We start from the raw sequence: 13,529 nt of genomic DNA on the forward strand, positions 1-13,529 counted from the left end.
TGAACGTTTGAAACTTGTGTTGGCTGAAGAAAGACCTAGGATGGTACACAGAAAAGTGCTCTTTCACCAGGATAATGTACCATCCCACACATCAGCGATAACAAAGGCGTCAATTGGGCTTTGAACTGGTTCCTCATCCACCTTATTCACCAGTCTTTGTGCCAAGTTACTTCTTCCTGTTCCCTAACTTGAAACTTCGGCTTCTGGAAGAAATTTTCATCAAATGAGAAAGTTGTAGTTGCAATCAAAGAGTATTTTGCAGTGTTTGACATAACCTTTTTCTCTGATGGAATGAGAAAGCAGGTAGATCGGTGGACCAAGTGTGTTTCCCTTAAAGAAGATAATGTCGAGAAATAAGTTCAGTTATTTACCGAGCAAACGTTTGTCCTTGCTTTTTTACGAGACTTACTAAAGCACACTCGTATTACTAAACAGCTTGAAATCTATTGTTACATTTACACCTACTTTGACTGTAGCTGTTAGGTTGCAATTATTTGTAGTCTTGTACGCTGTTTTTCATTCTTGTTTTGTGGTGAGCTGTCATAACTATTTCGGGTGGCACGTTTATCAAATTCTCAGAGCATAAAAAAGCAGGACATCTTTAAAACAATGTTTTTCATTATGCGTAGATTATCTATCCAGTTATAGAACAAGAAATGATTTTTTCGTGATATAAAAACTTAATTTTTGTTTAAAAGCCACATGCAATGTGATATCGTAAATACACTCTTACAAATTTTCTCACAGCGTTAAACATATGCTCAATACTTTTCCTATTAGGCTCAACGTTTCACCGCATTCAGCTTTCATTATTTGAAGACTAGCTACTTCCTTTACAATTCGGACAGTTCAACTGCTGGCGATCATATCGCTTTGTATTGTCGTTGAAGAGTAAAGAATTAATTTCAGATTTTTGAATACCTATTTCTAGAGGTATTGGTACGTATTTACATCTGCCACTAGAACACAAAAATGGTTCAAATAGCTCTGAGCACTATGGGACTTAACATCTGTGGTCATCAGTCCCCTAGAACTTAGAACTACTTAAACCTAACTAACCTAAGGACATCACACACATCCATGCCCGAGGCAGGATTCGAACCTGCAACCGTAGCGGTCACGCGTTTCCAGACTGAAGCGCCTACAACCGCACGGCCACAACGGCCGGCACTAGAACACATATTACCTCACTGTTCATAAGCAACATAAGGTGTACTGTGTTAGGATTATACTTAAATATTTGCAATTGACGTTTTATTTTTAGGATTCATATCCGTCGTTTCCACTTAATGATTTACACTAGTGTTAATCATTACTGTCACCGCTGATTTCTCAATATAATCCATGTTAAAGGGAAGTAGTGTTCTGTCCCTAGTTACCCTGATATCGACGGCACATTAAAACTTCTTTCGCTTAGAACGTTGCCACCTGACGAGGTGCATGGCAGATAGTTTCATGTCCACTACACAAAGAAGGCTCTAAAAAGGGCACCTTCGCTGTCCTATGTAGGTCCATTTAGCATACAGATCTTGTAATATAAGTTTTGTCTTCCCTCGACCCACAGGAACGAAGACGCGTAATTATTGTAACCTACAGATCTTCATTATCTTATCTTTCTACGACACCATTCATTTTGTCATATCTATATACTGACGCGGCGTTCGTTAAAAACCATTTCCCAGTAGTTCTAAAAACTATGACCTCACTTTTATGACTAGTAACATGTTACAGAATTGAAACTAACTTTCGTAAGATTCGCCAACGAAAAACTCCACGGAGGATCTCAGTCTACAGCAGAATTGGTGTAACAATTCCTACAGGTAGAAGCTATCAAACATACTCATCACATGTAATAATCTGTTTCGTTCCCATGGTAGGTAGGGATGAATACTGAAACTTGTTAAGTGTCACACTGAAGTTCGTGTATTTTAAGACTATAAAATAGTGATTAATACAGACCTGTGCTCATAAAGGTGCTGTCATTTCACTTCCAGCACGACTCCTTCTAATTTCGTGTGTTTATGTGTGGTGGCTGTAAATGACGATATCGCAACAGTATGTTCCCTCCGAAAAAGGGAATTAAATTAGCCCTGCCATTCACAGTTTCCCACCACAAGTAAACTGTGGATTAATTCCTCAAGCTGTGTTAATATTTCATTCTGACTTGATCAAGATCGGTATTTACACTCCAATTATAGGAAGAGTAGAACATCTGGCTTCTGGCAACATGGTTGTTATGAAAAAGAAAGCTCTCAGAGAAACAGTGCAATGTTAACTCCTACTCATTAATCTAAATTTGAGATTGGCAAAACTCGTACAAAGTGAATCGAAATCGCTCCACCGCTTATACGGCGGAAACACTTAAGTGACTGATACTAATTTACATCGAAGTTAAGAATGCTTCTACCCTTATTGGCACCGACAGTAAAGGGTTCTGTGATCAAACGAATGGAACTTACCACATGTACTGTTAAAGATAGCCTGTCTGGCGAGCCGTGGTGCGCGTATCACCGAATTCAGTGCCGTAAAGGCAATTCTGCAGTGATGATCTGGGTAATGCTGCCAGTGGCCGTGCAGATAAAATGAGTTGCGTAGCTGTCTGCAAATTCCTGGGGTCGAAGCTATTTCCTTGTAGCCCCGGACACAAATCAGGAATCGTGATTGCTCATAAGAAAGGAGCAGAGACTTAAGTAGTACAGAAGCACTTCGTAATGCCTCCATCTCCACAAAGACGCACAGGCTCGTATCTGTGTTCACAGACAGACGAATGACGCCCTTCCTAGAGGTGAGATCAGCACTTTAGAATCTGATGCTGAGACGCTTCCCTGACATCTTGTTAGCAATGTTTCAAAACGCTGCCCAGCAAAATGTGACCTACCGACACGTTGCCTCAAAATGGCATCCACTGAAACGCGTCATACTGACACCGGCCAGAGAGCCCTGAGAATCGCTGTGCAGCCAATGTTCCCCTCGCCGCGAAAAGCTCAGTTTGGAGCAAACCTCACGACTTTGGCGTGAACTGTCCTTACAGCCATCACCGCCCCCATTACAAGTGGAATACCTCCCACTCTACACGTCATGAAGCTGTCAGCCAATCTTCTTCATCTAATTTCAGTTCAGCAGGAACATCAAGAACAAATTGAGATCCCTTCTTCATCTACAATTCAGCCATCCAAGTACTCTTCTGCATACTTTGTCTTTTGATGGGAATACAGCTTGGCATCTCACATGGGAATTCTTGCGACTAATATCCCGCGTTTGCTGCAGGTTCTCCTCGTGCAAAAAAGGTTAGATGTGCCACTTACAAGATGCTGTCTCTACGGTCTTGAGGTTTCAGAATCATCTCGTCTCCTGCTCCTCAGCAACCACATACCCATCACGAGAAACCTTTCCACTAGTCTCACGATGGGGCGGCAGTATTTGGCAGTAAACGCTTGGCATTCTCTTTTCAGAGCTGTAAAACTGTTCTCCACACAGCTCTTGTTCTATGTTGAGCACGGGGACTGTGAAGTCCCACGTTCGTCCTGCTGTCACACCTAGCGCGAGATTAAACCCTGCTGCGGCCGCCCACTTCATACATCGTAGCGCCTACCTTATCGGCATCTCACTTCACGTTCAACCAACACGGGATGCCTGCATTACAGGGCGTACATTCACCAAGAAAACCTATGTCGTCTGAATTGTCAACACAAATACTTACCAGCAGCCACACAACACAACACCAGGTCTCCACCAACGGCCGCCAGGAACAACTCCCCTTTCGTAGAACCTGCAAAACAGCTTCACCAGATGTCACATCTAGTCTAGGAACTACTTTGATACGCCAGGAATGTGATCGCAAATACACTCCTGGAAACTGAAATAAGAACACCGTGAATTCATTGTCCCAGGAAGGGGAAACTTTATTGACACATTCCTGGGGTCAGATACATCACATGATCACACTGACAGAACCACAGGCACATAGACACAGGCAACAGAGCATGCACAATGTCGGCACTAGTACAGTGTATATCCACCTTTTGCAGCAATGCAGGCTGCTATTCTCCCATGGAGACGATCGTAGAGATGCTGGATGTAGTCCTGTGGAACGGCTTGCCATGCCATTTCCACCTGGCGCCTCAGTTGGACCAGCGTTCGTGCTGGACGTGTAGACCGCGTGAGACGACGCTTCATCCAGTCCCAAACATGCTCAATGGGGGACAGATCCGGAGATCTTGCTGGCCAGGGTAGTTGACTTACACCTTCTAGAGCACGTTGGGTGGCACGGGATACATGCGGACGTGCATTGTCCTGTTGGAACAGCAAGTTCCCTTGCCGGTCTAGGAATGGTAGAACGATGGGTTCGATGACGGTTTGGATGTACCGTGCACTATTCAGTGTCCCCTCGACGATCACCAGTGGTGTACGGCCAGTGTAGGAGATCGCTCCCCACACCATGATGCCGGGTGTTGGCCCTGTGTGCCTCGGTCGTATGCAGTCCTGTTTGTGGCGCTCACCTGCACGGCGCCAAACACGCATACGACCATCATTGGCACCAAGGCAGAAGCGACTCTCATCGCTGAAGACGACACGTCTCCATTCGTCCCTCCATTCACGCCTGTCGCGACACCACTGGAGGCGGGCTGCACGATGTTGGGGCGTGAGCGGAAGACGGCCTAACGGTGTGCGGGACCGTAGCCCAGCTTCATGGAGACGGTTGCGAATGGTCCTCGCCGATACCCCAGGAGCAACAGTGTCCCTAATTTGCTGGTACGTGGCGGTGCGGTCCCCTACGGCACTGCGTAGGATCCTACGGTCTTGGCGTGCATCCGTGCGTCGCTGCGGTCCGGTCCCAGGTCGACGGGCACGTGCACCTTCCGCCGACCACTGGCGACGACATCGATGTACTGTGGAGACCTCACGCCCCACGTGTTGAGCAATTCGGCGGTACGTCCACCCGGCCTCCCGCATGCCCACTATACGCCCTCGCTCAAAGTCCGTCAACTGCACATACGGTTCACGTCCACGCTGTCGCGGCTTGCTACCAGTGTTAAAGACTGCGATGGAGCTCCGTATGCCACGGCAAACTGGCTGACACTGACGGCGGCGGTGCACAAATGCTGCGCAGCTAGCGCCATTCGACGGCCAACACCGCGGTTCCTGGTGTGCCCGCTGTGCCGTGCGCGTGATCATTGCTTGTACAGCCCTCTCGCAGTGTCCGGAGCAAGTATGGTGGGTCTGACACACCGGTGTCAATGTGTTCTTTTTTCCATTTCCAGGAGTGTAGTTACGGCAGATACATTGGCCACACGGGCTTTATGGGGCGGCGCATTGCTGGCAAAAGGCAGTTCGATTCACTGCTCGAAAGTAAACAGAGCTGCCACCCCGGCCAGACATCTCTTCTAGCTGGCCGATCTCTTGCAGATGGATTTGGTATAGTCGACGAACATCTTGACATTGTAGAATTGTTTATTGTGATCGCTCCTGTTAGAAGGCGGGTATTTTCTTTTGTTATTTGTTAATTTATATTTGTGTCGATCCGCAGTTGGTACCGAGTCTGTTCTTCTAAAGTAGATTAGATTAATACTTGTTCCATAGATTATGAATACGACACTTCGTAATGATGTGGAACGTGTCAGGTTAATAAAAGATGTCTGTACAAGATATTACATTACACAAAATATTGCATGACACTAATGTTTAAGTTGTTGTTGTTGTCCCCCCCCCCACCCTTAGTTTATATCTAAAAATTCAGCCAGTGAGTAGAAAGAGTTGTCATCTAGAAATTCTTTTAATTTATTTTTAGATGTTAGTTGGCTATCTGTCAGGCTTTTGATGCTGTTTGGTAGGTGACCATAGACTTTTGTGGCAGCATAATTTACCCCTTTCTGTGCCAAAGTCAGATTTAACCCTGCATAGTGAAGATCATCCTTTCTCCTGGTGTTATAGCTATACACACTGCTATTACTTTTGAACTGGGTTGGATTATTAACAACAAATTTCATAAGTGAATATATATACTGTGAGGTTACTGTGAGGAACCCTAGATCCTTAAATAGATCTCTCCAGGATGACCGTGGGTGGGCTCCAGCAATAATCTGATTACACGTTTTTGAGCAATGAATACTTTTCTACTCAACGATGAATTGCCCCAGAATATGATGCCATACGAAAGCAGTGAATGAAATTAGGCATAGTAAGTTAATTTACTGAGATTCTTATCACCAAAATTTGCAATAACCCTAATAGCATACGTAGCTGAACTCAGACGTTTCAGCAGACCATCAATGTGTTGCTTCCAGCGTAACCTGTCATCAATGGACACACCAAAAAATTTTGAAAGTTCTGCCTCAGCTACAGACTTCTGTTCAAAGTCTATATTTATTACTGGAGTTGTGCCATTTACTGTACGGAACTGTATACCAAAATTTAAAGAGAGTCCATTTGCTGAGAACCACTTAATAATTTTGTGAAAAACATTATTTACAATTACACCACTTAGTTCTTGGTTTTTGGATGTTATTACTATACTTGTATCATCAGCAAAAAGAACTAACTTTGCATCTTCGTCAATGTGGAATGGCAAGTCATTAATGTATATCAAGAACAATAAAGGACCTAAGACCGAACCGTGTGGGACCCCGTACTTGATAGCCCCCCAGATTGAGGAATCAGCTGTTGTTTTAACATTACATGAACCACTTATTTCAACTTTCTGGATTCTTCCAGTTAAGTATGAATTAAACCATTTGTGCACTGCCCCACTCATCTTCATTGAAGATTGTATTATTGTTTCGTTTGGGCGAGTCCAGTAAATTGTTTTCGGACTTGTGTTTCCGCATTTTTATTCTCCTAGCACAGATACTTTAGTGGCAATGAGTTGGTTTGAGAGTTTCCAGCGTTTGTTCGGTTGTTGTCCGCTATGGCAGGTGGTATTCCAGGTATTGATCAACCCTCAGCGTGGGTCATAGCGCTGTTGGAAGGAATGCAACAAACGAACGAGCTCATTCTTCAGCGTTTACAGGCGATGTCCGATCCCCCCGCCCTTTAAAGTGCCTATGCGCCTATGCAGTGGTCCTCCTCCCCCCCCCCCCCCCCCCAGCTTCCCCAGTTCTGGGGCATCATGCCGCATCCCCTGTGTTTCTCAAGTTCGATAAATCCGTTGAGGCATTCGTTGCTCTTGATGTCACGTGACGTTCAGCGTCTCGCTTTTTTTCTCGCCTATGTGGGCTCGGAAGTTTATCGCTTTCTGCGACAGCTGCAGCCCGATACAGAACCTCATGCTCTCTCCTATGAGGCATTGACTTCTAACCTATTGGATTATTTTGACTCTCAGGTCCACGTTGCGGCGGCATGTCACAAATGATTCTGTTCTAACAAGCTTCCCATGCAGTCATACAGGGAATGGATTTCTATGCCCCAGGGTCTCTCCCGTGACTGTCGTTTATTCTGTGGCAACCCCCACTGCAAGCAGTCTGATGGTTCGGCACTCGTTTGTGATATGATTCTTGTCCGTTCCCTAGATGATACCTTACGGACTGATCTTCAGAAGGTGAAAGTTCTCCATTTAGACACCTGTTTATCCAGTATCCATGTTCATGAGCAGTCCTTCCACTCTGCTTCCACGCTGCAGTCCCCAGCGCAGGTCTTCACCGCCCACTCCCAGTGATGCCAGTTCACAACTCCACAGCCACTGCAGTGGCGCTGGGGGCCCCCTCCTGAGCTGCGCCTGCCCTCTAGGACTAGGGTGTCGGTCCGCACCTGCGCCAACGGCGGCCGTAGTGGCAGCAGCAACAGCGACAACGGTTTCGCTCCTGTAGTCAATGCTTTGTCACACATCAGAAGCAAGATTGCCACTTCCAGAGGGTGACCTGTTTGGCCTAAAGCAGGGTCTCAAAGCCGAGCTCTGTCGGTCGTCATCGTTGATGGCCATGGACCACACTGCTTTGGACGCCTCAAACTTCATGGTGGATGAGGCGGACCCACTGCCAACAATTTCCTTTGTGCAGTCGGTTTTTCCACACAAAACAGCAGAGATCACTCTGACTGTGCTGTTGAATGGCACTCCTCTCCCTTTTCAAGTGGATATGGGGTCCTTCGCCACTATCATCGGTGGCGATTCCTGTCAGATGGTTTCACTACCGATTCATCCGTTCCATATTTCCCTGAAGGGCTACAGCAACGATGTCATCTGACTACATGGGTGGTTCTTGGCCTGGGTATGGTACCTCACTCACGACGTAACAGCCAGGGTTTGGGTCCTCGCTGCACCCAAGACCACCAATTAATTGGGAATTGAACTTTTCCCTTACTGGGCCTCAAGAAATTCATGACTTGGGCCCAGCCATCCAGTTGTTGTCAACAGACACTCACTCGCAGTAGCTTCTGGATGACTTCCCAGACGTGTCCTCTGCCACATCTCTGGGTTCGAAGTACATATCGATCTCCTCCCCTTGCGGTCCTGAAGTTCAACACTCACTCGTTACCGTTCGCCCTCCATGACAATCTACAGCAGACGCTTCGTTACCTAGGGGCTGAGAGCCCACCATAGCCTTTGGGCTACACCCATCATGGTCCTCGAGAAGCCTAACACTCAGTCTGAATCCTATCCCATACCCAAGGTTAATGACATCCTGTCCAGGTTGAATGGCGGCAAGGTGTTCGTCAAAATTGACCTGCAGGATGCCTAACTCCAGTTCCTTTGGACGAGTCATCAAAAACAGTCTTTGTAATCAATACCCTCTTTGCGCTCTTCCATTACAACCGCCTCCCAATTGGGGTCATCAGTGCTCCGGCCATCTTCCTTCCAGTGCTGTTCAGAAACATTGACAAGAGACATTCTGGGGATGGGTAACTACCTTGATGACATCTTAGTTGCTGGCGTATCCGCCCCAGGACTAGGCTCTGAACCTCTGGTACCTGTTCCATGTGCTTCAGGGTGCCAGCTTATGTTGCAACAAAGAGAAATGTTTTATTTGTTCTTCAAGTGACCTACCTCAGCCCTATTTTGAGTGCCAATGGCATTCGATCAATGCTCCAGTATGTTGAGGCTATTCAGCAGCTGCCGCCCCTGAAGGACATCTCCCAGCTCAAGCCTGTGCTGGCCGGCCGGTGTGGCTGTACGGTTCTAGGCGCTTCAGTCTGGAACCGCGTGACCACTATGGTCGCAGGTTCGAATCCTGCCTCGGGCATGGATGTGTGTGATGTCCTTGGGTTAGTTAGGTTTAAGTAGTTCTAAGTTCTAGCGGACTGATGACCACAGATGTTAAGTCCCATAGTGCTCAGAGCCATCTGAGCCAAGCCTGTGCTCAGTCAACTCAATCACTACCTCTGTTTTATCCCACATGCTGCAGCTCTGTATATGGCTGCCGCTTCGCCTTAAACACCAGTCACAAGCCTGTGGTCTCATTGTTCAGTGCTATGGCTGCCATCCCCACAAGGACTGCTCACCACCTCCAGTGCTGGGCACTGATCCTCACGGTATATTCCTAGGACATCCGTTTTTGGACCACAGATCTCCATGCCGATGCAGATCTTCTGTCTCATCTCCCAGTGAGTGCCGACCAGGAGTTCGAAACTGAACTGGTTGCCTGTTTCCACCTGGCTGCTGCCGCTGTCAAGGCAGTAGTTGCTTTGCCACTGGATGCCCGGCTAGTCATATGGCAGACAATCTGACCATCCAGGCGCTGGTCAGCATGGGTGGCAGTCAGACCATCATCGGTTGCTACAGCCAGAGGTCCAAGCCTACTGGCACCATTGCCAGGAAACATATGTCAGAGATGGGGTCCCCCACAGCTTAGGTGATAATAATCGTTGGTGGGTTGTGCTGCCACCCTCCCTCCGTCAGTGGACCTTGGAGCTATTGCACGTTGGTCACTGGGTGACTGTCCCGACGAAATTGCTTGCCCGCTAGCGCGTCTACTGGAACAGCATGGACGGTGCCATCACCCACAGGGTGGATTTATGTCCCTCTTGTCAATGGCACCAGTCGGCACCCCCTCGCTGCCTTTTCCCGTGGCCTCATGCTCCTTACCCTTGGTCCCTTTTGCACTCGGATTTCGCAGACCCATTCCTGGGCTCCTACTGGCTTATCCTTGTGGACGCAGGCAATGGGATTCCTTATGTCTCCTGCATGTCGTCCATGTCATCTGCCATTACCAACCAAGCTCTTTCCCACGTATTTGTCATTGAGGGCCTTATGGAGGCGTTGGTGACTGACAACGGCCCTCAATTTACATCTGCTGAATTTACCTCCTTCTGCACGTCCCAGGGCATCTAGTTCATTCATACCACTCTCTTTCATTCTGTATCTAACGGATTAGCTGATTGGTTTCTTGTACAAGTCCAGATTTCGAAACTGTGTCCCCAACACTCCCTGGACGATGCCTGTGTGTTTCTTTCCTCTTACCAACCCACTGTTCAGGATGGGTCATCTCTGGCAGTAAAACTTTATGGCTGCCCTCATCGGTCCCCCTTGTCTCTCCTGTTCCTGTCTTCTCCCCACCCAGCTCCTCTGCATTTGACATGGCCTCGTCTTTCTCTGCAGGATTTTGTCTGGGAGATGGTGTTCACCCAGAATCGTCCACAGTGGGTCCCTGCCATAGTCTCATCACTCATTGTCTGCACTATGGTAGCAGTCACCCTCGACAACGGCACAGTGGTCCAGAGGCACACCAACAAGCTTTGCCTCCGGTGTGGTCCGCAACCGGCACCTCTGCTGTCTCCATGGCTGTTGGGGCCCTTGGGGATGATGGTGCTCCTCTCCCTGCCCAACCACCGCCTCCGCGATCACCGCCAGTCACACCCCAGGCATACCCTCCGGCAGAGGTGCCTACACTGATAGAGGTGGATGATATGCCTGACCGCCCCTTGTCTCCTGTCGCCGATGGCTCTGGGGCTCGATGTCGAGATGAGCCTTCCACTCACCCCTGGGGGAGAGGGATGTGGAGAGGGAGGTCTGCTGTGGCTGCCCTCTTCATACATTGTAGTGCCTGCTGCATCGGCATCTCACTTCACGCCCAACCAACACTGTATGCCTGCACCATCGGGCGTATATTCACCAGAAAAACCTACATCATCTGTATTGTCAACACTAATATTTACTGGTGTCACAACACAACGTAACATCAGGTCTCCACAAACGGCCGCCAGGGACAGATACCCGTTCTGGGAGCCTTCGAACAGCTTCAATAGAGGTAGCAGGTAGCCCAGGAAATACGGTGATACGCCAGGCTTGTGAGGGCAAATAGTTACGGCAGATACATCAACCACACGGTATTTATGGCACGGAGCACTGCGGGCAAAAGGCAGTTCGATTCACTGCTTGAAAGTAAACAGAGCGCAACCCTGGCAGCCACGGCCAGACACCTCTTCTAGCTGGCCCATCTCTTGCAGATGGACTTGGTATAGTCGACGAACATCTTGACATTGTAGAATTGTTTATTGTGATCGCTCCCGTGAAAAGTCGGGTCTTTTCTATTGTTATTTGTTATTTTATATTTGTGACTATCCGCAACTGGGATCGAGCCTGTTGTTCTGTTGGAGATTGTATGATTGTTTCGTTTTGGCGAGTCCAATAAATTGTTTTCGGACTTATGATTACGCGTTTCTATTCTGCTAGTGCAGATACTTCAATTTCAAAGCCTGCACTTCCATAGAAATGTTAGCATGAGGCTACCCCTTATCAAAAATGAATGATTAATAATTAGATAGCCCAGCCAAAAAAATTCGATCCCTCACTAAGGAAATTAAATATGAATTGTCAAAGTTTTTCATGTTTGTTGGCTAAATTTTGTTGACTTAAACAGTATATAACGTGTATGTGTATAGTACACACATTAGAAGTTTGTTTCTTTTTCTTGTTCCAGTATATCTGGCCACATTATACCATCAGATCCAAATTACTCGATGTACCATGCCAGCAAGCATGCTGTCAAGACTCTGCTTGAAGGACTGAGAAAGGACCTGGTTGCTAGGAACAGCAAGATACGATGTGGGGTAAATTTCAAGTGCACTTTGTTGTTACATTTTAAAGACTCTGAGCAGGACTGGTACTGCTGATTTTGTGGTTTAGCAAATATACTTTTCTATCAAGCAGATTTTTCTAAGCAAGTAAATACACTGTTCAAGCAAGTTTATGGTAATTGTAGAAAAGGAAACTGAGTGGTGTAAAACAAAAATAATAATCATGATACACCAAAAATCTGATGATAAAATTGATTTATGTCAACACAGCGTATGATTCTATGGATAACACTATGATAAAACACGTTATGGGAATTGCGGCTTTATGATAAAAGTAGTAGGTTAATTAAAGAAACGACTGCAAACACAACGTCACAGACGAATCTTCCACTGTGCAGCAGACTGTATGCCCGGCTAAAACTTTCTGTCTGTCTGATACATAGCTCAGAGTTTAGACTCCAATCTGAAACCTTGACTTCGGCATTAAAACGTGTACTGGATGAATTACCCACACAGAACCCGTCTTCTCAGTACCAGAGTCCCACCACCTTCCTGCTGCACTCCAACTCCCTCCGGCGCTCCAACCTCTACAGGTGTACCTTGCTTCACTGACCTTCCTGAAAAAATGAATATTGTCAAGAAATTGAACGAAATGGCCCCCTGTTGCACGCCAATATGCAGCAAATAAAATTATCAAACAGTAAAAACGTGTAACAGTGATTGCTTATTCCTTGCTTGTATTCCACAAATAGTACAAACTCCCAAGGCTGGTATGACGTAGACATTTCTCAGCAATTAGACTTGTAGCAGGGAACTAATCATTTTATCTTCGATGATAAGATCAGTGGTACATGAAGGCGAAGTTATGCCGACATGATTTGTCAGTTGTAGTTGAGGTTGCATGGTACCGTGGCTTTTATGTTGGCATTTCTGTGTACCCGAGGTTTTACAGGCTACACTAAGAACAGCTTTTACCTGCGTCCTGTCCGCTGTTTCCCCCTTAAATCCATCACTCCACAGTTGGGGCTGAGCTGTTGTCCCACCCATATCGACCGTCTGGTATCTCCCTGTGCTCAAGTGGTGTCTTTTATCTGCAGTAATTTAACTGGAAAGGTGGCATCCAAGCTATATTTTTGTGATTGTAGCTCAGGTAGCAAGAAGACAATTGGAACATTGGACTGAAAGAAAAATCACCCGACGTGGAATGGAAGCTGAGGAGCTCACAAAGTTACAGTAGTCCTTGAGATGAATGCAAGGCTGTCGGTCTGAAAACTGAATGGAAGAAGACTGAAATGCCTCCAAAATGCCAAATGAGAATGCTCACTCCGAAACAGAATCACCTCATATCAACCAAGTCAAAACCCTCGTAGCTCTGTGCTCAGGAGTTTTCTTTTCCTTCTCCCAATTCCGTTCTTGATGGCGCTGAATTTCCCTTAGTATCGTCCCGTGACTGTTGGTCTCAGCTTCCACTGTACCACAACGAACAGTAGAAATTAGGTAGCTCCACCCTGTTAGGCGATATTATAGGCCATCAACCATTTTGATCCCATTCTGAAGAAGCCCTGCGAGGCGAGCAGTATGGA

General features: G+C 46.8%; 1 pseudogene; it reads left to right on the forward strand.

The window, feature by feature from the left end:
* Positions 1 to 12,558, forward strand: part of LOC126455862 (dehydrogenase/reductase SDR family member 11-like) — a 57,849-nt pseudogene extending 45,291 nt beyond the window's left edge.
* The last annotated feature ends 971 nt before the right edge of the window (positions 12,559 to 13,529 follow it).

Source organism: Schistocerca serialis, chromosome 2 (genome assembly GCF_023864345.2).
Source record: "Schistocerca serialis cubense isolate TAMUIC-IGC-003099 chromosome 2, iqSchSeri2.2, whole genome shotgun sequence".
NCBI classification, from domain to species: domain Eukaryota; kingdom Metazoa; phylum Arthropoda; class Insecta; order Orthoptera; family Acrididae; genus Schistocerca; species Schistocerca serialis.